This window comes from Nyctereutes procyonoides, unplaced genomic scaffold, assembly GCF_905146905.1.
Source record: "Nyctereutes procyonoides isolate TBG_1078 unplaced genomic scaffold, NYPRO_anot_genome, whole genome shotgun sequence".
In the NCBI taxonomy this organism is placed as follows: Eukaryota; Metazoa; Chordata; class Mammalia; order Carnivora; family Canidae; genus Nyctereutes; species Nyctereutes procyonoides.
This window is the reverse complement of record NW_026575034.1, coordinates 13,602,171-13,619,699: the sequence shown is the minus strand read 5'-3', so window position 1 is coordinate 13,619,699 and position 17,529 is coordinate 13,602,171.

The following is a 17,529-nucleotide window of genomic DNA, read 5'->3' as shown; positions in this document are numbered from 1 at the left end:
AGAATCTATTTCAATCACCTATTGTGAGCTGCTTCTATGCCTGAATCCTGACCAAGATTTTCTTTCCTTCCTATTCTGTACCACTACGATCCCTGTGTGTAGGACAATTCCTGAAACCAAGCAAGCAAACTCATCCTATAGACCACATGGGCCGATTGCCTCCCACCCATCTATTTCTCCTACCTTTCAAATAGTATCTCCGGATTTCCCCTTTAGTTTATGAATGGCACCTACCACCAGCTCCAGGGGTTCACTCTTATTCACTTAGGATTATCAACCTCCACTGGCCACAGTAATTAGCTGGAGGGCGGGTATATGGTCTAGGTCAGGGCAATCAGGAACAGATTCAATTGTGGGATAAAAACTACAATGAGGGAGTGAGTGCCTGAGTGGCTCAGTTAGGTAAGCATCTGCCTTCGGCTCAGGCCATGATCTCAGGGTCCTGGGGTCGAGTCCCGCATCAGGGTCCCTGCTCAGAAACAGACCCATGCAAGTTCATTGCAGCATGTTCATTAGAGCCAAAAAGTAGAAATAACCAATTGTCCCATCAACTGATGAGTGGGTAAACAAAATGTAATATATTCATACAACAGAATTTTATTTGGCAATAAAAATGGATGAGGTAACTGATACACACTACAACATGGATGAACCATAAAAACATCATGCTAACTGAAAGAAGCCAGTTACAAAAGGTCACATATTATATAATTCCATTTATATGAAAGGTTCAAAGGAAGAAAATCAATAAAGGCAGAAAGTGGATTAATGGTTGTCAGGACTGAGGGGAAAATGCTGAGTGACCCATAATGGGTATGGGGTTTCGTCCTGGAGATAAGAAAATATTCTGAGATTAGACAGTGATGATGGTCGCACAGTTCTGTAAATAGACTAAAAACCATTGAATTATACACTTTTTATTAAAGTGGGTGTTATGGTATATGAATTAAATCCTAATAAAACTATGAGGAGAAAAGATTCAATTGCAGGATTTTATCTGAACTATCAAGGAAACATCTTTTTGCTTCAAGATGTCCCCTGTATCAACTCTCTTCCTTTTTATTATGAATATTATTGGACTCAAAGTCAAGTGTTCAGCAAGAAGCTTATAGGTTCAACTCCACCCAGACTTCTATTCCAAAATGTTTTCTTGCCCTTAGAAAATACCCCAAAAACCTACACAAAAAGAAACCTCGACAAAAACAAATCACTGATGGCATAGGAGAATACGGGAAAGAAAGAACTAGTTGTCATTCGAGCCAAATAAAGATGAATTTTCACCTTAATGTGATAAATTTGCTCCTCAAGTAGCTGGAATAAAATAGGTATGTAAATCTTTACAAGAAGAATGACCTACAAACTTGGAAGGAATGGTAGAGATCATCCCCCTTACCTTGCCGAAAGAAATCCTGTGACTAGGGAAAGAATTTCTTTCCCAACGTCACCCAGCATGTTGTTAGCAGGAGTCTTCTGACTCCCCTGCTTAGAGCACTTTACCTCATGCCAAGCTGGGTATTATCTCAAACCCCACAGAGCCTCACAGCACAGAGATGGTGTAATGCTACCAGTCAAGAGAACTGTTAAATGCATCATTTTGGCCTCAGTTGAGTGACTGTCTGGCTAAAGGGTTGTCAAGAAACTTCAACAGGCAGATTCAAGGCCTGATTTGGCCAGCAGATGTGTTCTGGTACATAATTCAATTTTTTAATTGAATTACCAATATTTAATTGAGTTATCAGTATTGTAAAATAGAGTATTTCACAAACAATTCTGGATTTCTAACTCTCCCCAATAAAATTAAATGAAATGGGGGATCCCTGGGTGGCCCAGCGGTTTGGTGCCTGCCTTAGGCCCAGGGCATGATCCTGGAGTCCGAGGATCAAGTCCCACATCAAGCTCCCTTCATGAAGCCTGCTTCTCCCTCTTCCTGTGTCTCTGCCTCTCTCTCTCTCTCTCTCTCTCTCTCTCACTCACTCTGTCTCTCTCTTTGTGTCTCATGAATAAATAAATAAGATCTTTAAAAAAAGTTAAATTAAACATCTAGCAACACCAGGTCAATGTTATCACATGACAACTGGGTACAGGTAAGTACAGGCTACCCTTGAGAAAGGGTATGGAAGCTCCTATTCTTCAGACTCACCAGCAGTCATATTGCACCCCATCCAGTTGATGTTACCTGCCTGGCCTCTGTGAGCTTCAAGTGTTTGCAAATCCTACTACTATCTGCCAATGCCCTTCAACTAGGTTGCACATCTGAATCACCTGTATTGTCTTAAAATGAAGAACCTGGGCTCACCCACCCCCAACCCATCTTGATAAGTAAGATTGCAGACCAAGATTTGGAAGTCATATATTTAAATATCCAAAGTAACCATGAGATACCTCCACAACTGAAAATGCTTAGAGGAGAGGAGAGTCATCCATGTCCACTCTATTTCAGAACAAACAATGACCTTCTCATCTGGAATGCTGGTGACTCACCATCTCTAAAAACCACCATTGCCCAAATACCATCCCTGGCCCAACCCAGAGAAAGGATCTAGGGGTGGAGTGGGGAAGGAGGTACTGCTGAAACGAAGATCCCCATGACCTCATCTATAGCTGAGTCAGACACAGCCCAGGCCTGATAACCAAAGAGGGCCAAACCCCGGATCAGAGAGCGTTCAGTTCTTACCATGGTTGATGGAAGAGCACCATCCACTTACTTCCTTAATGGGCCACTGCTTCTAATGTGAATGAATGGCTGGTAGAGAATGAAACAGCCCAGCAGGAGCTGCATGCATCTGAGATGAGACAGATGCACAAATCTATTCCTTGTTTAAAGATCACACTGCTAAGAATAGAAACTGAAACACGCTGAAGCGTGGGCACACGCAGCCCTGAGGAAGGCCACAACAGAGCCGGAGGAGTCCGTAGCTTAGTGGAGGATCGTCTGAGAATCAGAGACTGAGAGCAGAAAAAGCACCCTGAGATCATTCCTATGAAAGCTCTCATCTGAAAGGTAGGGGAAGCAATGGCCCAGGTGGAAAAGAGCGTCCCCAGCGCTGCCTAGAGATAGAGCCGAGCATGACTGGAGCTCAGATTCTGTCTCCCAGCTTGGGGCCTGACTCAGCGTAGCGTACTGTCTTGGGAACCCCAGAGCCTAGGAGATGGAGCAGGGTCAAAGTCATGCCCCTCTCAGCCACAGCTGCCAGGAAGAACCAAGCAAGAGTGTCTACCACTGCATCTCTTTTACATACTGAAAAATCAAAACCACTTAAATATTCAACAACAGAGACTCAGTTAAATAAATGATGCTACAATATGAATAGAATACTATTTGGGGGCGCCTGGGTGGCTCAGGGGTTGAGCGTCTGTCTGCCTGTGGCTCAGGGCGTGATCCCAGGGTCCCGGGATCGAGTCCCACATCGGGCTCCCTGCAGGGGGCCTGCTTCTCCCTCTGCCTGTGTGTCTCTGTGTCTCCCTCTGTGTCTCTCATGAATAAATAAATACAAATCTTTGGGGGAAAAAAAGAATATTATTTGGCATTAAAAATAATTTGTAGCTGTATGGGACAATGAGAAAGAATAGGACACAAATCAGTATATATGAAAATATAAAATATAGACATAACAGCTACCATTTACTGAGCACTTAAAAGGAGCCTGGCTTTGTGCTAATCACTTAAAACCTATTATCCAATGTAATCCACAATTCAACCATCTGAAGCGGGTTCTATTATTATTTGTATTTTATAAAAATATTGAAGCACAGAGATGTCATATAGCTGGTAAATGGCAGCACGCATATTTGAACCTACAAGTAGCCCAAAGCTTTTGTACTTAATCATTATGAATAGATGAAAAGAAAGAAAGGTCAGAGGATATTCAGTTATCCTAGGTAGCGAGATCACAGGAGAGTTTTACTTCCTAATTTTTGTTTTCCTGCATTTCTCTCTCTCTCTCTCTCTCTCTCTCTCTCTCTCTCTCTCTTCTTTTTGGCAATTCCCATTCTCTCCTACCCCCAGCCCCTGGTAACCTCTAATCTACTTTCTGTCTCTATGATTTTTCCTATTCTAAGCATTTCCTGTAAGTGGAATCATATAACAGTTGTCCTTTGGTGTCTGGTTTATTTTGTTTAGCATAATGTTTCAAGGTTCCTTTATGTTGCAGCATGTAGTCATGATTCCTTCCTTTTATTGGCTAAATAGTATCCCATTGTATAGACATACCACAATTTGTATATCCATTCATCTGTTGAGGAAAATTTGGATTACTTCCATCTTTTGGCTATTGTGAATGATACTGCTATGAACATTCATACACAAACATCTGAGTTCTTGTTTTTAAATCTTTTGGGTATATGCCTAGGATTAAAATCGCTGGATCAAATGGTAATTGTATGTTTAATCTTTTGAGGAACTGCCAAACTGCTTTACACAACAGCTACACCATTTTAATTCCCACCAGCAATGTGGGAGGTTTCTAATTTTTCCACGTCTTCATCAACACTTTTTATTTTCCATTTTTGAATCAGGTCATCCCACTGGGTTGAAGTTGCCATTCATTGTAGTTTTGATTTGCATTTCCCTAATGACTAATGATGTTGAGCATATTTTCATATGCTTATTTGCCATTTGTACATCTTCTTTGGATAAATGTCTATTCAAGTCCTTTGCCTATTTTTTAAGTGAGTTGTTTGTCTTTTTATTGTTGAATCGTAGGAGTTCTTTTTTATATTCTGAATAGCAAACTCTTATTAGATAGGTGATTTGCAAATGTAGTCTCGTGTTTTGTGGCTTTTCACTCCTTGATAGTGTCTTTTGATGCACAATTTTTTTATTTTAATGAAGTCCAATCTTTTTTTAAGTCAGAAAAAATATGAAGTCATGCTTATTAACAAATTTTTAAAGATTTATTTATTTATTTATTTATTTATTTATTTGAGAGAAAGAGTGTGTAAGGTGGAGGAGGAACAAAGGGAAAGAGAGAGAATCCCAAACTTGATCTCACTACCCCAAGATCCAGACCTCAGCCAAAACCAAGAGTCAGATGCTCAACCAAATGAGCCACCCAAGCAACCCTGTTTATGAACATTTTTTAATGATATGAGCAAAGCAGGAGCCAAGGTTGTACAGATATAATCTAACTATGGAAAATTTAGTGTTAGATAATCTAGGAGAATTAACTATTCCAGGAGGAACAAGAATCCGGTTCAACATATAGAAAATATTTATGTCATCCTGTATCACTCAGGTTGAACTATGATGTCCCCTTTGTCCCTTCCTTTCATACAGCAGCTTTCTGAAGAGAGTCGTGCCTGCAGCTATAGGGGGACTGAGCCCTGAAAAACCAAGCTTTCTGTAGCACCCAGGCCTGGATTATAGAGCTTCACACTGCCTGCCCCTCTGTAATCCACATCCCTTATCAGGACCATGACCACGACTGTCTTAAAGCTTTGTGAGGAACTCGCAAAAAACCAAGAGTGTGGAAGAGAGAAAATGGAAGTCCTCCCTTTGGAATGATAAGCTAAGACCACCCTAGCCTCCAGAACAGAAGGACACAAATTCAAATGCAGCCAGATGGATTGAGGTTAGACCACTGGTAGAACCTGACAATTAGGCAAGATAGACAACTCCTAGGAGGCTTTTCAAAATGCAGGCGTTTGTAGGCCCCATTCCTGCCCCACAGAATTTGCACTGTTTGAGGAGACAACTGAAAGGAAATGCTTTGTGATTGCAATCTTCCCTCCTGTGCCCCATGAGCCACAGGATACTTCTGTCTCCTGCAGGTGCAACACCAGTGGTCTAGTGAGAACAAACAAGGTTTTCTTCACCGGGCACTCAGGAGCACTGGAGAGACAGCCTGAGATACAATGCCCTAAATGTAAGAAGGGAAGGCACCTGAGAGATCCTCTAGCCACCCCCCCCCACCATATCGTTCAGTGTTGGGCATTAGGGGGCCCAATAAATAATAGCCCCCTTCCTCACCCAAGTTTTGAACCAAGTGAGAAATAGGACACAGAAAACCAACAGATGGAGATAAAAAATGTCAGCTTTATTACTGATAAGAGCTACACCAGAGAACATGGCTTAGATGCGAGGCCAAATGGGCTTGCCTACACTGTTCCCAGAATAAACTTACTGCCGAGTTACAGGCAAGGCTGGACAAACTGCAGGGCTCCTCTTCTGGGGATCTGCCTCTGTACAGCTTGTGGCATATACAGGAACACAGAATAATGGCCCCCTTCAATCAGACAGGCTGCCAAATAGAACAAAGGGAAGAGTTAAATTGAGCACGCCCAGATTATCCCGCTGGCCTCTGATAATGCATACCATCTTCATGGAGAAGGATGAATAAGACGTGGGGAAGGAGTCGTTAAGGAGTCTCACTCTAATGATCTTCAAATTTTAGTGGGCATCCAAATCACCAAGAAGACTTATTCCAACAAAGATTGCCAGGCTCCACCCCCAGGACCCTTATTGGGTAAGTACCAGCATAGAGTCTGATAAACTGTGTTTTTTAAAAAGCTCCATGGTGACCTGATGCTGCCTATCCTGGTACCACACTGAGAACCAATGCTTGCAGAGAATCTCTCCACTTGGAACTTAAGGAGGAATAAACGTTCTCCTTAACAGGATTTGTTTGGTTGCCAGTGACAGAAACCCAACTCAAACTGAAATAAAAAGCATTTATTGGGGGGGCCTGGGTGGCTCAGCGGTTGAGCGCCTGCCTTCAGCCCAAGGCATGATACTGGAGACTGGGGATCGAGTCCCACATCGGGCTCCCTGCATAGAGCCTGCTTCTTCTCCCTCTGCCTGTGTCTTTGCCTCTCTCTCTCTCTCTCTCTCTCTCTCATGAATAAATAAATAAAATCTTTTTGTTTTTAAAAAGCACTTATTGGGCACCTGGGTGGCTCAGTCAGTGAAGTGTCTGCCTTGGGCTCAGGTCATGGTCTCCAGGTCTTGGTCTTGTGTTAGGCTCCCTGCTCTGAGGGGAGTCTGCATCCCCCTCTGCCCCTCCCCCTTCTCCTGTGTGCATGCTCACTCATGCTCATGCACTCTCTCTCTCTCCCCCTTCTCTCTCAAATAAAATCTAAAAAAAAAAAAAAAAAAGAAGAAGAAGAAGAACTTATTGGTTCATGTAACTAAATGGTACAGCTGTTGATCTAACTTCAAGCTGGACCAGACTCAGAGACTCCAATGGTCTCTTTAGTACTTTTTCACTCTCTGTATCTCTCAGCTGGGCTTGTTCTACATGGCTCTTGTCTTAAGCAAGGTTTCCCCTGAGGTTAGCAGGGTGGCTCCATTTCTTTCCCCAAGCCACTGTTTCTCAACCTTCAGCATGAATCAGAATCACCTGGAGGACTTGTGAAAACACAGATGCTGCAGCCCAACCCAGGAGTTTCTGATTCAGTAGACATGGGGAAAGCCCAAGAATTGGCATTTCTAACAAATTCCCAGTTGATCGTTTTGACGCTCTCAGAAGACAAGAGAGAAGATGCTGGAGAGACACAAACAACAGATGTTCACTACTCTTTGTTTTATAGATCAAAAAACTGAGAGGTTAAGTGGCTGGTCTGTTTTCTCCCATTCAAAAGATAAAAGTTTGTCGAAAGGACACACAGGTACAATAAATAAAGCATGGGTTTTGAAGTAAGAAAACCTGATGTCAACTCCCATCCGCACCACTGACGACCTGAAAGGTTTAGGGCAGGTCACTGAATCTCTTTGCTCTCTATTTGGTGCCTTTTTTTTAAAAAAAAGATTTTATTTTTTTACTGAGAGAGAGAGAGAGAGAGAGAGCACATGCAAGCACAAGAGCTGGGGGGAGCGCCAGAGGGAGGGAGAGAAGCAGACTCCACTTTAAGTAGGGAGCATGATGCAGGGTGGGATCCCAGGATCCTGAGAGATCGTGAGGCAAGCTGAAGGCAGACACCCAACCCACTGAGCCACAGAGGCACTCCTCTACTTGATGCTTTTGGTGTTATTTAAGTGAAAATAACAGTCATACCTACTTAGAGGGTGAGATGAGGGTGTGATCATTTACTGGAACATGTCAGAGTTCTTTGTAGTTAAAGAAGTATTAGATGGGTGGTGAGTTTTAAGTCATTTTAAAAGTTAATGTGAATTATATAATATACATAAATGTTAAAATGACACAGTTACTATTTTTGTTTTATTAGTATTATTTTTCACCTACACAACTGTAAAGGTCAAATATTTAATAACACTATGGTGTGAAAGGGGAAACAGATATTTTCTTTTTTAAAATATTTTATTTATTTATTCATAAGAGACACAGAGAGAGGCAGAGACACAGGCAGAGGGAGAAGCAGGCTCCCTGTGGGGAGCCTGATGTGGGACTCAATCCCAGGACCCTAGGATCACGACCTGAGCCGAAGGCAGATGTTCAACCACTGAGCCACCCTGGCATCCCAGAAACAGATATTTTCATTCATTGCTGATTACCAACCCGTATCCTAGGACTTTTCAAGCTACTCAGGGACCCAACGCCTCAATAATTTCATCTCTTTGCCTGAGGGACTTTTCTAAACTGTGCAAGTCCATTCTTGCCACCAACAGTCCTGCTGAGGGAATTAGCACCTACCCGCTACTACCATCTCACACTCCCATGCTCCCAGAGCAGCCTTCAGCCAATGACTCTGGGGAGATGCAGTTCTCTCACCTTTGTTTTTTTTTTAAAAATATGTATTTATTTATTCATGATAGACTTAGACAGAGAGAGAGAGTAAGAGACACAGGAGGAGGGAGAAGCAAGCTCCATGCCGGGAGTCCGACGTGGGACTCGATCCCGGGACTCCAGGATCGCGCCCTGGGCCAAAGGCAGGCGCTAAACCGCTGAGCCACCCAGGGATCCCCCTCACCTTTGTTTAGGAAAATCCAGATCATATCTCATAATTTCTTGGTGGGAATAAACTCCAGTCACCCACTGGAATATCTGGCTTCATAACACATCCCTTTAATGGTTGCCTTTTCTTCCCTGGAGTGATAGAGTGAATGATCCAACAATTGGGCAGCGCAGTGTAAAGTAATGCAGGAAGTTCAAAGGTAAAACACACCATCTCAAGTTATAATGGGGAGACAAGAAAAACATACCATGATATTTAGGTAAGAGCAGAAGGTTGGACTATAAGTAAGGCCTCAATGCCAAATGAAGCCTGAGCTATAGGACACAGAAGGTGGCAGTGATGGGAAGATGGCATCTGGATAAGCAGAGATAAAGAGGGAAGCATGTTAGGAAAGGTAATTTCTAGTGGAGAGGTAGGATAAGCCCAGTATCTTGATGCATGGTAAAGAACTACAGGACTTGGAAAACGACGAGACCAGGGTTTGAACCCAGATCTACCCTTTATTATTGGGCACAGTTACTTAACCCCTCAGATAGGATAAGGGGGCTTCAGAGCCAGGCTGAGATATTTGGATTTTATAGCCCCCACAGGTGGAAATTGTAAATGATTGGTTTTCAGGCTCTTCCTTGAGTGCTTGCATGAAGGCAGACCAGAAAGGAGACCAGAGAAAGGAAGACTGCAGAGAGAAAAGATATTTTTCTCTATGCCTGAAATCCCCAGACCCAGAGCCAACTAGAGAATGAGGAGAAAATTGGGTGCCCCAAATGAAATGAGAGGCCTCCCCAGGCCCATGGACAGGCCAACGCTGGATGGGGCAGTTTGGCAGAGGGAGCATCTCTACGGCCGCCCCTTGGTGTCATCTTAGCCTCTGCTGGTCACTCCCACAGCCTCTGTGGTCACCAATCCAATCTCCAGGCACGAGACATCCAAAGGCCTCTCCTACACTGAATCTTGGTTTCCTTCCTTTGGCTTCTTGACCTTTGATTCCTCACTTCTCTTTGTTTCTGTTTCACTCTCTGTTCCAGCTTTTCTGTCTCTGATTCATTGCTTCCCTGTCTCTTTGTTTCTATCTCAATTGACTGAAGTTCTCTCTCCATTTTACTCACACTTCTCTCAATAACAAGCCCCTGCTCCCTGGACAATTTTGTTTGCATTACTAAAACCCCCAAACAAAGCAAAACAAAAACCCAGAGGCTTGGCTTGTTCACAAAAGCCTATCAATCTAAAAGCCAATGTAATAATTTAGGTACATACAATACTCAAAAAAAAAAAAAACCCTCAGATGAAAGAATAAAATATATAAAAGCCAAAACACAGAAAAACTGGCAGGAAATTGAATTCCCTATCAGATTTTTGGAGGAATAGTAAAACTTTTAAAGCACTGAAGCAAAAGAAGAAATGACAAAGGAAAAGATGAACAGATTTTACTACATAAAAATGTGAAGCTTTTGCACAAAGAAAAGTAAGAAGGGGAAGATAAAAATAGACCAAGAAAAATGTTTGCAGTAAGCATTCAAAGAATGAATATCTAAATTATATGAAATTCACATCGTAAACAGAAAAATTAAAGCTTGAATAAACAGACATCTTCCATAAATAGAAATATAACCATAAATCAACATAAGGAAAAAGTGTTGAGCTTCATATTCTCAAATAAATGCAAATTAAAACACTAATAGGACACCATCTCCCTGCCATCATACTGGCAAAAGTTAAGACGACGGTAATACCCGATGTTTGTTGTTCAGTAAATTTTCACAATACGTTTAGAACACTCTTTGGCAATAATTATCAAGAAACTTTAAACTCTTTGTACCTTTGTCCCTTAATTCCAGTCCAAGGGATTTATCCTAAGGCAGCAGATTTTAAACTATGCCCCTGGCAACCTTAGAAGTTCTACAGAACTCTCTATGGGACTGCTACGGAGCCTATGTATTGGCTAGGATTGGGGGCTACAAGCAAGAGAGGTTAACCCTGCCTATCTTTTTTTTTTTTCTTTTAATTTTATTTATTTATTCCTGAGAGACACAGAGAGAGAGGTAGAGACACAGGCAGAGGAGAAGCAGGGTCCCTCCTGGGAGCCCAATGCAGGGACTTGATCCCAGGACCCCGGGACCCCAGGACCACGACCTGAGCCAAAGGCAGACGCTCAACCACTGAGCTACCCAGGCGCCCCAACCCTGCCCACCTTAAGCCAAGAGTCAATGGGCTGAAACAAACTCAGAGGCTCTCAGAATCTCCGGGAAGCTCTACAACCAGGTTCTGAAAACAAGCAGGAAATGAGAATTCCAGAGGGCTAGGCGGCTGGAACCACAGGTCACAGAGCAAGAACAGTCAGGTGCATGTGGCACTGATGCTGAGAGGAAAATGACCTCCGGTCACCCCCCACAGTGTCACATGCTTGTCCTTCAAAGACAGAAAAGAATATCTGATTGACTGAACCTAAATCCCATGCTTCAGGGTTTGCAAGGAAGCAGGAGGTGGGGTTGCAGAATCTGGGTCTTCAGCTTCCTAAGGGGAGATGGGAACTCTCTCCCGAGTTTACACACATGTGGGGTGTCCCCCAGATGGAAGCCTGGAGTACTAACTGCAAGATGCTATGGGTGCTGGACAGCGAGAAAGCAGGAAACACCTCCTACTGAGTGGGGAGGTGCTGCCCACGCAAAGCTCTAAACCCTCATTGTCACTTTAGCCAAAGCAACTGCACTTGCATCAGCTTTTCCAAATGTGCTTCCAGGCAAGATTTTATTCAAAGGAAGATTTTCACAGCTTTTACACTTTTGAGAAGCCCCTGTGACAACACCAGAAAGCCTGGTTCCGTACACATTACCACCTCTTTTCTTCCATGCTGCTTCCAAATAAGGAGGTTGGAAAGATGCTTGCTTTTGTAGCCTCCCAGACTGGTAGGGGTGACCACGAACACAATTCTGGCCAAAGAGACCTAAGTCTATGTCTACTCGGGGTGACTCTGGATGATAACAGTAAAAAGGAGGACCTGAATGACATTATCTCTTTCTCTTTTCTACCTTGAATGCTGACATTATAACCAGAGCTTCAGGACTGATTTTGAGAACATGAATATGAGAAAAAGGCCCAGAGAACCAAATCCACCTTTGAATGACTCGTTGCATTAAAAACAAAACAAAAACCTTTTAAAGAACTTTAGAGAAGCTTTCTTTTCTTTGCAGTTAAAAAGCATTGCTAGGGGCACCTGGATGGCAAAGTTGGTCAAGCACCTGACTCTTGGTTTCGGTTCAGGTCATGATCTCAGGATCGTGAGATCGAGCCCCGCATTGGGCTCAGTGCAGAGTCTGGTCAAGATTCTCTCTCCCTCTCCCACTGCTCCTCCCATCCCCCCCACCACTCCTGCTCTCTAAAAATGAATAAATAAATCTTTTAAAAACAGGAAAACAGGTGGTGGTAATAACCATGGTAATATCCATCCCCTTCTGGAAGTATCCCCTGCATGCCCACAAGGGGGTATTTTGGCTTTCTGGGTCCTTGGTTGAGTGGCTGCCTTTGGTTCAGGTGATGATCCCAGGGGCCTGGGATCGAGTCCCAGCATCAGGCTCCAAGCAGGGAGTCTGCCTCTCTGTGTCTCTCATGAATAAATAAATAAAATCTTTGGGGGAAAAAAAAAGGAAACCATTGCTAATTAATACATCCCTAAGAGAAAAAATTTTTTAAAAAGTAAAAATATATACTGATAAGTTATTCATTATAGGATTTTCCAAATTGGTTAACACTTTTTTTTAAGAACTGAATTTCAATATCTAATTGTAGGAGATTGCTTAAATAAATTAAATAAATAAATTACAATCAATCCACTGTTTAAACTATTATGCCTATTTAGCCTGGATAAGTATGATGTTTTTATATGTTTATGTTAAAACAATAATTAAAACACCCTACATAATTTTATCTATATCATCACAGTGTTCATAAAGCCCAGCTACCTACAATAGCCACTATCACCTTTTAAGGAACTGAATCACCCACAGGTGCCTGCTTACCAGGTCATGATCTCAGGATCGTGGGATGGAGCCCATGATCACGTTTTAAACAATCACGTTCTTTGCCATATGGCTCTATGACCCCCTCCCCTCCCCACAGCTGACTGGGTCAGGAATGGGCAACAGATCCAGAGTAGCTGACATCCTCTGAGATGCTCTGCTGCAAAACTGCTTAAACAGGAGTGAACTGGGCCAACAGGTTTCTCATCCTTTGGAATCTGAATTGGGGAATACCAAGAGAATCAGGTAAATCACATCAGGAGCTGAAGCTTAAAGGACACATAGATCATGACATCAAGGATGGGAATGAGAGATTGTGAACATGTGTGTCATAAAGAACCAGAAAATAGTAAGCTGTGTGAGGAAGTGGGTCAGGTGAATGGAGAGAAAGAGGTAGACAGAGAAAGAAGCAAACCCACAAAGAGTAGCTAACTCAAGTAGCAGAGCTAGAGCAAAGATCAAGAAGTCCTGCTGAGTTCCGGAAAGCTGCCTTACATCCAGAACACCTCTCCGGCTCCAGTCCGACAGGCCTAGCTGGACTCCAGTGCCTTTTGCTGAATTTCTTTTTTTTTTAATTTAATTTTTTTTTTTTTTTATGATAGTCACACACAGAGAGAGAGAGGCAGAGACACAGGCAGAGGGAGAAGCAGGCTCCATGCACTGGGAGCCCGACGTAGGATTCGATCCCGGGTCTCCAGGATCGTGCCCCGGGCCAAAGGCAGGCGCCAAACCGCTGTGCCACCCAGAGATCCCCCTTTTGCTGAATTTCAGTGGAACTCTTTCCTCTTCCCTTTTGGCTAAATGGTTTCAATAAAACCCTGTAGCTTGTGTTGAGTATGCATTCCTGGGGATGATAATGGCCTGGGATGGGTAGAAAAACAATCATAAATATACTCTGTGCATATGGCCAGGAACAGAAGCAAATAAAAACAATTGATTTGTCAGAGAAAGAAGTTTGTGGCTGTTCTTTTGAGGAATTCATTATTGTTGCTCTAATGTTGTTTTTACATTAAATAAAGTAGTGTTTTAAAACCACCGTAGGACTGCTGGAGTAAAGCCTTACGCACAGGCATACTGTTTGACCCTGCAGTACTGTTTCCAAGAATTTAAGACTATAATCAGAAATAATGCATGAAAATGTATGTTCTTGAGTACTCAACACAAGCATTGTTGCAGTGAGAAAAAAATGGAAACCACTTAAATGCTAAACAGAGTATTGATTAAATAAATTATGATATATTCATGTAATGGGATCCCATACAACCATTAAAAATCACATTATAGAAGAACATTGGTTGGTACAGAAAAGGTCTGTGATTTGCTACTAGGAAGAAAAAAACAAATGAACAAATGAAAAAAGCCCTACAGGACAGCCCGGGTGGCTCAGCGGTTTGGCGCCTGCCTTTGGCCCAGGGCGTGATCCTGGAGTCCTGGATCGAGTCCCACATCGGGCTCCCTGCGTGGAGCCTGCTTCTCCCTCTGCCTGTGTCTCTGCCTCTCTCTCTCTCTGTCTCTCATGAATAAATAAATAAAATCTTTAAAAAAAAAAAAAAGACAAAATACAGAAAAGTGGAAACGGGAGTCAGAGGCCTGAGCTCTGGCTCCCAACTCGAGAGGGTGAGCAGATCCTCGTGCTGCCTTACAGCCCAATTTCCCGACTGTGACATGGGGATCACACTAATATTTATTTACCCCAATAGGTAGCTAGAAGTCTTATTACTGAAGATCAGAATGACACAAGAAAGGACACGTGAAAACTGCCTCGTAGATTATGAAAGGCTAGGCTGGTGGCAGTCCCCACTCATCGGATGGACACTGTTTCGTTCTTTAATTTGGAATCTTACTTAAAATTAAATGCACTTCACCGCTTTGCAGCGGTTTCCAGGGGAAGCCTCCACGGAGAAATGATAGTACGGGGGTAGGAAGGAAAGCACATCTGAAGCAGACGCATGCTTGCCAATGTACAATCGATTAAATTTCTGAGATTGGGGATTGGGTTTTGAATTGAGATCTGAGTTTCACAACGGAGAAGGCGGAAAAAAAAAAAAAACCCAACCATGATCAGATATACTGTTCTCATTATTGGAGAAGAAGATTAGTCAGAGGAAAAGATTACATGTCTTCAGGGAAAATGGAATGTTCTCTAAATCCACATTGCTGGGTATGGGTCCTCTGTAAGCCATCCTCAGCTCTTTTGCTGATTCTGTGTGTCACGTATACTTTAAGTTAATACTTTAAAAGAGTCTAACAAAACTCATTCCCCAAGGGAGAAATATACCCCTTCTTTAAGTGCTTGCTATATATTTTCCCTAATATACTGTACTTTATTAAAAAATACATAACCATGAAAATAGAAAACGCTCATCCTCTCACCGCCTAAGATCATCTAACATGATGTGTATGAGTATGTAGCCGTCATAATATGTGACAGCTGTGTACACCTCGCTGGGAGAACCACTGCTCTATTTGGTGAGCCCTTACAGAGCCCATCATGCTATGGCCACAGTGACTGAGACCCCAGTCATCAGCACGGCCAGCACTTGGGACCACGCTGAGGAGAGTGAGGCCCAGCAACAGGCCCACCTTCCCAAGGTCACACATCAGGAGAGAGATGGGCTGAGGCTTCCTGACCTCTGGCCCAGTGCCCTTGGTTCCACATTACCCACTGCCTCTCCATTTGTCCCTCCCTCTGCCATCCTGGCTGACCCCTCTGTCAGGCCCTCCTCACGAGGTCCCACTCATGTGCCTAAGTGTGATTCTGAGAGGAGATAAACGGTTGCAATTTGAGTAACTCCTCAGAACAACCTTGCATGCTTTCCTGGTCTCTTTCCCTAGATCCTGAGCCCCAGGAGAGGAAGAGCCATGCTCTCAGAGGTTGGTACAGAGTAGTAGGTGTGGATGTGGAGTCCTCTAGACCTCATCTTAACAAGTAGGTGGTGAATAAGCTGTGGACAAATTGCACAGGATCAAGAGAAATGGCCAGTGGAGGGGAAGAATTTCCAGGGCTCCAAACTTCTGATAGGCTGCGGCCTCTGGTGTGCGCCCTGAAGAAAGGCGCCCTGCAGAGGGGGTGGCCCAGGGCCTCCAAGTGACATGGAGCCAGTCCCAGGAAGGGAAGCGGTTTCATGTGGGCTCCCGGAGCAGCTCTCTTTCCCAGTTGGACCCACCAGACATGATGCCTGCTTATAATATGCCCTAGGGTGCTCTTGAGCTAGCAGAGCCCCACATGGGCCCCAAGGAAAGTCGTATCAAGGACTGAAAGGTGGTAACCCAAAACCCACACAGGTCTTCTAGGGCCAGAGAGGGATATGTCCCCATCTCCCAGAGGCCTCCCAGGGCCCCTGCAAAGCAGATGAGCGCTGCTGCCTCCCATCAGTGAGAACAACCCACAGAGCTCATCTGGAGCTAAGCTCTAATGCAGATTCAGGATGAGAAGAGGGGTGTGGAGACCCCGCGAAGTCTAGTAGTCGTAATGCCATCACTCAAGGATAGACGTGGGAAGTCGCCTTAGCCTCTGCCAGGTGTTGCTGCGTGGCAGACAGTGGCTGCAGGAAGAAGCTCTGGATTAGAAGCCAGGGGGCTAGTGTTCTGGTCCTGTCTCTGCGTGACACAGGGCAAATCACTTTACCATTCTGGGCTTCGGTTTCCTTATCCGCACAATTATTCTCCTCATTCTTGTCCTGCTACAGGAATTAGAAATTTAGGTTCCGAGGTCAGGCTGACTTGGTTTCTAGTCACCTTCCTCCCAAAGGAACTCAGAGTGCAGCAGAGGACACAGACACACAAAGAGAGACCAAAGAGACTGGCGCAAAAGCAATAATCTTGCTTATTTGTCAAGGCAGCACAGACAGTGAGGGGCGGAGAAAGGACTGGAATGCAGGGTCTGGACTCTGATGCAACGACACATCAAACAAATAAATAATGCAACGATTAATTCATAAATGTGACAGGTGCTGTGAAGGAAAAGTAGAGGATACTATGAGGAAGCAAAACAGAGGATAATGTGACAGAAGTCATGTGAAAGATTTTGGACATTCTTCAAAGAGTCATAGGAACTCACTTAACCCCGAGAGTAAGGGGAAGAGTCCACTGCAGTGGAGACTGGATTGAAAAGATGCCAGAGTAGAGTCAGGGAGGCATGCTATGAAGCTCTTGCAGTCATCAGATAAAAGATGGATATGGCGTGGGTTAGGGGAGTGGGGAGATGAGACCAATCCAGTAGAGCCATCAGGACTCCTTGATGGATTCAGTAGGAAAAGGGGAAAGAGAGAGCAATGTCTAGGAAGACCCTTGTGTTACTGGGATGAACAACAGAGTAAATGATGATGCCGTCTACTAAGACTGGGGTACGAGAGGAAGAGCAACTTTTACAGAAGAAGACCTTTAGGTCAACTTTGGCCACGTTGGGTTTTCTACTTGTGATGGTGGTTGTCTTGGTGGTTTTGGTCTGGATAGACTAAGTTTGACTATGAAATTGTGAAAGCAGTGAAATGCCTGAGCCTCTCGGTCAGAGAGGAGTGGGCTTTGGAGTGAACCCCATATGGCGGCAGCAGCCACAGTGGGCAGCGAGAGGCAGCCTACAGCAGAGGAGGCAATGGGCAGAGCCCAGGCTCTGAATGCCACCCATTAGTTTCTCTTTCCTCTTTGCCACCAGCCATGCGATCTT